The sequence below is a fragment of the Cottoperca gobio genome, chromosome 2 (assembly GCF_900634415.1).
Source record: "Cottoperca gobio chromosome 2, fCotGob3.1, whole genome shotgun sequence".
In the NCBI taxonomy this organism is placed as follows: domain Eukaryota; kingdom Metazoa; phylum Chordata; class Actinopteri; order Perciformes; family Bovichtidae; genus Cottoperca; species Cottoperca gobio.
The window spans coordinates 2,455,798-2,465,199 of NC_041356.1; the positions used below are offsets into that span (position 1 = coordinate 2,455,798).

Genomic DNA, 9,402 nt, shown 5'->3' on the forward strand with positions numbered 1-9,402 from the left:
ACGACACGATGTTCAAATTCAGAGACATGTTTCCCCAGCTTCACGTGCTGTCTTCTGTCAGACAGGAAGTCTGTGATCCACCTGCAGATGGAGTCAGGCACGCTCAGCTGGGAGTGCTTGTCATGTAGCAGAGCTGGGATGATGGTCCAGAGCTGAAGTCCACAAAAAGGATCCTGCAGAATCCAGGTGTTGGAGGCTCCATGCCTTTATATCTAAAGTGAGTCAGTTGGCCTGGTGTCAACAGCAGACATTGATAAATAGAGCTGAGTGTCATCAGCATAGCTGTGGAACTAACATAGTGCGTCCTGATGACACTGCTCAGGAGTAGCACGTATGAATTAAAAAGGTCCTTAAATTATTCCTTGTGGCAACCCAGAGAAAACGTAATAGTGTTTGGAGGATTGGGCATCTATACATACAAAAAGGTTCTTCCACAAATATGTGAGGTAAACTCACCATTTTGCAGCTGAAAATGAGTTCCTGTCTATAAACTATAACCAAGTTATTTATATATATAACATGATGATATGTATAGCTGCTGCTGCGGTAAGGCTTTAGTGCATGGGCCACCAGGTGAGCTACTGGGATGCCCCATGATACTTAATCTTTCATTTGTTTATTGTAAACATTCAAATGGATGTGCACGTTAGCTGTCACACTCATGCACGTCTTCTGGAAAGCTCTCCTACTGAAAATATTCTTGCATGTATGTAGTAGGCATTTAATGCCTAAAAACTGTAGTTATCTATTCTTAAGCAGAAAACTAAATAAATGACAGATAAAGAGAGTGAGTAAAGGAACATCGAGTCCATAATGTAGGGATATAACATGTATATAGGATGTAGTTAAAAAGCTTGATTAATAAAGAAAGGTTTGAGGTTTTTTTCATTAAAAAAAACACACACACACATAAATAGTTTTGATCATTTATGCCAAGAAAAATTGTTAAACATATTTACAGCAAAAAAACATGATGCTTTCTCAAACATCGAATGGCTCGGGTCAGCTTCATTTACAAAAACAAGTTCTTATTTACCACAACAAACATCTCTGAAATATGCACTAAGAGAAAAGATTCAAGATATTACACACAATTGTTTGAGAACGGTGTGGCTCTGTACGGTGTTTACAGTGAGGCAGTGAAACATTTTGCATAGTGTAAAGTGTTTATATTTTCAAGTGGAATCATTGCTAGTCCGAAAAGAGCTAAATTAAATGGTTTATACAGAAAATACAGTGACAGCAGGGCAAGTGGACAGTTTTAGTAGTGATGATTTAGTTGTAAAGATCCTCAGTTAGCTTATTACCACAGCAATGTCATATACAGTTTGTATATGCAGTATGTTTGTTAGGTTTAATGCTTAAAGAAACGTATGTATATTGAGCACTGCATAGCAGTTCAGAGATTAGAAAGAGTAAACAACAGATTTTCTGTGCTACACTAGCAAAAAGTTAAAAATAGAAGTCTCATTCCAAATTGAACATCTTCATGTTTTAACAACAGCTAAATAACAAACTAATTGTTGTTGCACTTTAATCATAATCGCTCCTGCATCTCTGTAAAATCCTGGAGTCCTACACTTTCAGGATAAGCGGCAATTTTAAGGGTCATGTCTAGATGGTAAGTCTCTGCTTGCAAAACTTTGCGAAAACTCTTGCGAGACTTGCTGCCCAACGACCTATTCTAAACTTAACCATTCAAGGTCAAAGCCTAACCTCAACCATTTTGCGAGATTTTCGCAAATTGAGAGTTACCATCTAGACACGACCAACGAACAGCGAGAAATCCTTTTGACTTCAAACATGGTTGTACTCTCAACCGAAATCATTTGTTTTAAACACGCCTTCATGCTTAGAGACCTTCGGGCACGAATAAAGCCTTACAGGAGCTGTTGTTGTTGAATGCAAACAACAAACAATTGTGGACTATCTCTGTAATACAGCCATTAAGAGAGACGTTAACAGATGTTGCAGATGTAGTCATTATAAAAGGGAAAAGCTAGGTGTTACGTGTAACTAGGCAAAACACTACACAGAGAAGCCAGTCAAAAGGTTAGTTCAAGAATGGGGAAACTGAGTCTGAGGTAAAAATCCCCAAGTTTCCCTTTTATCAGACACCAAGACAAAGTTAATGAGAAAAGTCAACTGTGAAGGTACATGAGATGTTTCAAAGTGCTGAGAATGAGGTAGGGCCACACTACAAAACACCTTAAAATGTACTACTACTGCTGAGTCACTGAAGGGAACCCAAATGTTAAGCAGCGCTATAAAACCAAAAGGAGGTTTTTGTCATTCCTCTCGTCTGTGTTTCAATCATTTTGTGCATTTGAACTTTTGCATCTTGTTCTTTCTATCTTCCTGGAAATCCTAGTTGCTTCAAGTACCATCTCACCTGTGGATCAGTCATATGGCTTTATATTCTTGTTTAACCCCAGGGTGCACATGTAGTGATCAGTTTTCATTCAATCACAGCACACATTAACCATAATTTTCTCACAACATAAATAGTGGCTGCAACCAACAGCTAAGCTGAAAGTGTTCTACTCAGCATTACGTGTCACGGCAAAGAGTTTGAAACATGTCCGTAAAGAGGGGAAGGAAGAAAGAGAGTTAGAATGTGTATCACATGGCTGCTTTTGGGGATTATTTCCAGATGGTAAATCTTCAAATTTCCTGTGAAAGTCTCCTAATCAGATACTCAAGAAAGGTTCAGCCACAGATGTCTAAATATCAGTCAGGCTGTTCGTGTAGAATGACCCATTAAACACTATTCACTTCACACCGATCAGACACCTCTCTGGGTAGAGTACAGAACAATGCTCAGTATCTCTGAATGAAAGATGATTGCATTGCATTGACTTGATATCTTGAACTGTATTTAAAGTGGTATTCCACTCATAAAATACCACACTTAACCTCAATGTAAAAAACATTCAGTACAAATGATCATACAGCCATAAACCCATCAAATGATCATGATTGTTATGATTGTAAGTTGATTGAGAAAATATGTTCATACTTTGCAGAGATGACATACAGATTTGCAATTAGTCCAATCTCTTAGGATTCAACATGAATAAAAACACAATCTAAATTCCCTGCTTGAAACGCCTTTAAAACATTATAAACGTCACTCATATCCACGTTTTATCTGCCTCGGTCTCCGGCGTGCGGCATAGATTTATGAAATATCATTTTCAACCTTCTTACAATGAGCGTGCAAACACTTTGATAATAATATCATAATTTCAGTTTAAGTTTTGTATATTTCAGCTTCAGCATCATGGCTGCACTTGAGCTTTTGAGTAAAGGGGCCACCAAATGATTACATTCTCATTATTGCAGCCTGGAAAACTGTTAAGAAAGTGTGACATCATTGAAGGTGAAAATATTCCATTGGTTAATTGCATTTCTGCAGACAGAAACCTGCATAGAACAAAAGTGGTTCCAGCCTCATGAAATTTCTGTCTTGGTGTGCAAGTTTCCAATGTAACCTACAAAATCATTTATTTCATCATCCAATCGCGCTTGGTGTGACTCATCTTTAAGGCACGAAGTTGTACAGGTCAGCGTAGCAAAGACAGACTGGTAGTTATTCACATAATGTCATGGGTGAAATGATGCTTTGACCTTAAGATACTGGTGCAGTCCAGTACCTTACCCGTGCCACAGCTAATTACGTTACAAATGTTAAGGAGGAGCGGGCCTATACTGGGGCTGTTGGAAAGAAAATGTAAAAAATATAAAACAACAAAATCATAAACCTGGTTGTCACATCAAGTCAACTCAGACACTGACATTATCCACCTGTTAAACAGCTCCATTGTAACCGTCGTTGTAACTGGATGGTGCTGGAAATGTTGTTGTCTGGTTTGCATACATACAAGTTTTGGAATCATTAGCCAGTTCCACTTCCCGCTCAAATCATGATTGTGGAATCTTCACAGTTCAGTTTGTCAATGTTCCTTCTTCCATTGGAGTCCACGTCCATGTAGTAAACAAAGCTGCAAAGACACAAAGTTTAAACTAGTCAGCATGGAGCAACAAGAAAACTATAAATTAGGCTTTATTTCCATAGCTGTGGCCATCAGTTCTATAGGTTAGAAGGGACTTGGTATTCCACCATTATAATTGAATTTCTGGATATGTGGAGATGCTTTAAATGCATCTTGATCTTCATGTTCACTGGCGAGTTGGGATGAACAGACATGTATGACACCATCGGAGAATTCATGTGTGGAAGCATTTTTGATTCGACAACATAGTTTCCATAGGTATTGTCACTCAAGTCAGACAGCAGATGCACAACTACAACAGTTCAGAGGTTTAGAATGGGGGTGTAGGGCTTGTGTTCAAATTCAGATTAAGACAATGCGCTAGTTCTCATTTCAAACGGGATATATTCTTAAAAACTGACAGACCTAATAAGAGATAATAGAAGTGAGCCGTTGGCCAAAAATGTAAAAAAAATATATATATATTTGGTTGGGGACGTAGTTGTCATGCCCTCAGTATTTCTGGCACCTGCCCTACATTCTGCTCCCTAAATTCATATCTGAGAGCTGGGAACAAATCCGACTGGTCTATTGACACGAGCAGTCACACGAGCAGACAGGTTTTAAACAAACCAACAACCAGGTCAGACAAACCATACAAATACAGTTATACTAAACTACAGTATACTAAAAAACACCAGTTTATTATATATAATATTATAACTATATAATTATGCTACATGCATGTTATGAGATGCATTTATCTCACTGCAGACAGTGATGCCTCAACAAAGCCACAATGGTTGATAATGGAGTCACTCCTTCTACATCTACCTGCAGCCAAATGACATCACCAGCTGAAAGGAATTAGTGGATTTCCTGCCTTTAGATGTGTGCAGGTTTAGTTTAGTGCTGTGCTCTAATAATAGCCCAGGGGCCGACATGCCACAGCTCAAACTAGTAGCGGTTTGTTTCTCTCCTCATGGGTTGCAAAACCTCACAGCACATGGTATGAACACAAGCGGGTCAGCTTAGCAGCAAGCAAGCGTGTCGGGATGACGTGCAGAATGGAGACATGGAAAGTGCTTACGTCACTGCTGAGGATAAGCACTTTTAATTCCACATATACAGTATTTACAGTAGAATAGAGTATACTGTTCACAATATGGTGCTATTGGGAGTAAAAGGGGTCCCCTAAAGCAAATAACAAATTAATTCAGATATTGACTATGAAAACAGAATTCAACTTTACAATCTTCATCTTATATATTCATCTATCGATCTGATTTTCTGGTTTCCAGAGGCCACTGGTCGCCGATTTAATCTCTTTTGTTCATCTCTGAGAGTTGGAAACGCAAAGGGATTCCAGTAATATCCAACCTCAAGCTTGTTTTCCTTCGTTTACCATCATACTCAGACCAAAATCTGTTCTTTAAAAACAGTGTTGTTATTGAAAAGACCGGCCGATGATTTCATGGTGCCCTGAGCTGCCTGAATGCACTGGCCGTGGCTCTAATTCTTCAGCATTCAGCAGTTTTGGTTTTTCACATGAGCAGCTTTGAGGGACAGTTGTACCTGTGTGTGAACTTTCTGAACTCATGTTTAACAGCATGCCTCCTATACCTGGGTATACAGCTCACCATGGATAAATGACACTACTCTACACACTCTGACTGCGGACTTTACTGCTGTGCTTTCTATTAAATTAGAAAATAGTATTGAACAGGACAAAGCCACTATTATCTGGAACCTCTTAATAACTACTAAAGGGCATGTGGTTAAAAAAAGTATTCTTAAGGAGTATAATGGACTGTGACAGGTCGACAGAAGCTGTTTTAGGCAGAATTAAAAAAACTTTTACTTTTCTGCTTGAGGTGTTTACATGAAGCATTTTTATTCTGATTGCGCTTCTATGATTATTAGTAAAATAAATGGCTCCATATTGCCTAGTTTGGGAAATCAAAAAGAAATTAGCAATATGGCTTTATTTTAGGGGCCCTATAATTTCCTAATACCTTTCCTGGGAAGTCATTCTTGCAAAAAAAAACATGTAATTTAGTAATGAATGTAGGAAAAAAGTTAATTGTGTTAATTGGAGGTCAATAATTAATAACACCGTTAAGTAGTTTTTTCCTGGAAATAACCTATTTATTTGCAGTTAAATATATTTAACTTTCTTGGTAAGTGTTGGGAAATATGGGACACATGAAATAAAATTTTAATTATTCCATTCAGTCCGAGTGAAACACAAGCCATTAAGCTAGACAACGGTTTTGTAATATGTTCCATCAGACGTGTCCAGTGTAGACAGCCTGTACCTATCTACTTTGATTGATGTGCATCACTGTTCAGGCAGCTGTTTGACTGAGGAAATACGTTGTCCCTCCACAGCCACAGAGACACACACAGAGTATGGACAGCTGTTCATTGCATTTTCAATACCAGTGTGCTTTAAACTGACTAGTCCATACGACGTGTCGTCTAAAGAAATCACAATGTAAAAATGTTTATAACTATTCTAAATGATCACACTCGAAGGTGGGGTGACAAGTATACCATAATAAAGAGGGACAAGATGCAATGAGTCCTGTAAATGGGGAGAAAAGGCCTTTACACACCAAGTCTTTACTGCAAAAAAAGTAAAGGATACAGAGATGAAGAATTTAAAGATAGATTGTGTGTTGAATGCTGCTGAAAGATGAACCCTTATAAAACTAACATGGTGCAACATATAAACATTTGAAAAGTCCCTCTGGTCAAACCCTTGCTGAAGTCAGCATTAATCTGCGTGTTGCTCTGTTGGAGATACTACTGCTACATACATAAGCAAGACAAAGGGAGTTAGGACAAATCCAACTATGTCAAATGTCAAGGGTTGGGATGACATTCAGTACTTTAGTAAAACAGAGCTATGAAAAGAGAAGTGTCATTCTGTCATGATCAGATATCTAGAATAGCGCCTGTCTGACTGAAAATATATTCTGTACATTTTCAAAAACAATAGCTGAAAATGTGAAGGACAAATATTTTCCCAGGCCTAGTCCCAATTGGTTAAAGGCTTGTTTTCACTTTTTGTTTGTTCCAACATTTGTCCCTTGGATAATCCTGCCATCTTGAAGTTCTTATGTTCTCATTTTGTCCCGAGACAGAGTGCTCAGTAGTGACAGAGCAAGTCCAAAAATCCAGAGTAGAGGGAGGAGACAAATCTGTTTTCTGCAACAGAAGCAGACCACATCTTTATTCATCTATTATTAACAGGTCAAAATTAACCCTGAGACAGAGTATGATGGCTGCCGTGTCTCAAACTCCTCTCCAACTCTGCATTTTTATTGTTTTACTTTGTTTCCCTGGTGGTAAGGATTCGGCACTCTCTCTGCTGTGACCCAAGTTTGATTCCTGGTCAGAGAATGCATTCAGCATCACATTATCCACCCTGAGCGTAAACACCAGAAACTCTCAGGGTTGTGTGCTAAGCCCTCTCCTCTACTCCCTGTTCACGCACGTCCAACGCCATCACTAAGTTTGCTGACGACACAACCGTCATCGGCCTGATCACTGACAGCAACGTCAACAAAACTACGGAGATGATAGTGGATTACAGGAAGCAACAGAGAGGGGGACACGGCCCCATCACCATCAACGGCACTATAGTGGAGAGAGTCAGCAGATTCTGGTTCCTCGGGGATCACATCAGTGAGGACCTGACCTGGACTCATCACACCTGCATCATCACCGAGACAGCAGCGCGTCTTCCTTTTTTACAGTATACAATATTTATTCTACTGTACAGTATTCAACATTTTATTCTCTCTATATATATATATATATATATATATTTGACTTATTCCTGCATTGTACTTGCACCATTATGTTTATTGCACTATTTTATTTTTATTTTTTTTATTTATCATTGTTGGAGGATCCAGGGACTTAAGATTTCCATTGCCAACAACGGTATCTTTTGTGCATATGAAAATTAAGCTTATGAATCTTTGAATTGAATTGAATCTGTCAGATTTGGTAGAACCATCCAAATAATAAAAACTGTCAACTCGAACCGAAGAGGATCCACCAAGAGGTCCATTAGCACGTACAGCACTTGCATGACTTGTACGGCTGCGATAGATGGTACTCGGACTGTGAGGGGATTAACATGGTGTTAAGAGTTTACAGCCCATTAGAGCCAACACAACCACCATGAATGGGGAAAGCGGAGCGGAAAATATGTGAATCCATGTTATTCCAAAGCACCGTGGGATGGCAGCGTTTCTGGACTGTTTATAGTGCTGGAAAGTGCATCATAAATTGGACAAAAGACATTAAAATGGAAAGAAAGTGGTCTGATTGCTGAACTGGCTTGAGAGCTTCACTCAGACTTTTCCTCTTCCCCTCCAATTTTAAACTTCTGAATAAACACAAGAACACATAGAGATGCTCAGATTCACTTTTGCAGTTCTTTCTCAGAACCCTAAGGGCTCCTAGGAAATATTTAAAACTTTTAAAACCATGTTGCATAAGTAAACCCACTCCCAAAAATCTCATAAAAGGTGGCCCCCTCTGGCATTTCTCAGCCCCTCCATAATACCTCCCACTGGCTGAGCCAACACAGAACATAGCGTACCGTACACTGCCTTCAAACTGCTGTCCAAACTATTTAATTTCCTTTAGATGAGCCAGCATTCTCTCATTCTATCTTTGCTTAAAATATATGATGCTTGCAGATAAGATGGAAGACAATTGCAAAGAGAAAGTCCTTCAGCCTGCTTGAAGGCATAAATGTTTGTATAACATTACATAGAGGCATTTATGTGTGCAGTGCAAGGACAACACCCTGAAAATGCCTCAACTTGTAAAAGAAAACCTGTTCATGCTGTCAGTGAAATCAAAAACCATTTCCAAAGTAAGGTGTGTACACGTGGGGCCGGGGTTTACAGTGCTCTGTCCTGGTTTAGAGTTGGCACATAGCTTACAGGCAGCAAGAGGACATAATGTTCCAAACAGCCTCCATAAGCCTTAAAACCGGAGCAGCACTCTCATTGTCCAGCAGAGGAGAAGAAAGACAAAGGGGGGATGGACAAGGAGGATGGCAGAGATAGATGGGTTGGGGATGTCTCACAAAATAAAATATATACACACATGGTTATGATATAACGCTGACAATACACGTCCTATAGGGATTTCCCAATCCTGATCAAGTCGTTAAATATTTAGTATTTTTCCAAACAGACACACACGCTATTTATTTATTTATATTCTTACATAAAACAGGAGCACTGTGTGCATTGTGGATGCATCTCAGACCGGTTCAACCACTCTTAGTCAATAAACAAATATGTTTGCACTGAAAAACTAGCTTTGATCACAAGATCTTCTTTTTAGTCTTTGCACTTAAAGAAAATACAAAATC

At 39.0% G+C, this 9,402-nt stretch overlaps 1 protein-coding gene across 1 annotated transcript in view; it reads right to left on the minus strand.

The window, feature by feature from the left end:
* Positions 1-914: 914 nt before the first annotated feature.
* Positions 915-9,402, minus strand: part of stk35 (serine/threonine kinase 35) — an 18,347-nt gene continuing 9,859 nt past the window's right edge. Inside the window, 1 exon segment of the mRNA XM_029446250.1 lies at positions 915-4,004. The gene's annotated coding sequence lies outside the window, so the exon portion shown is untranslated.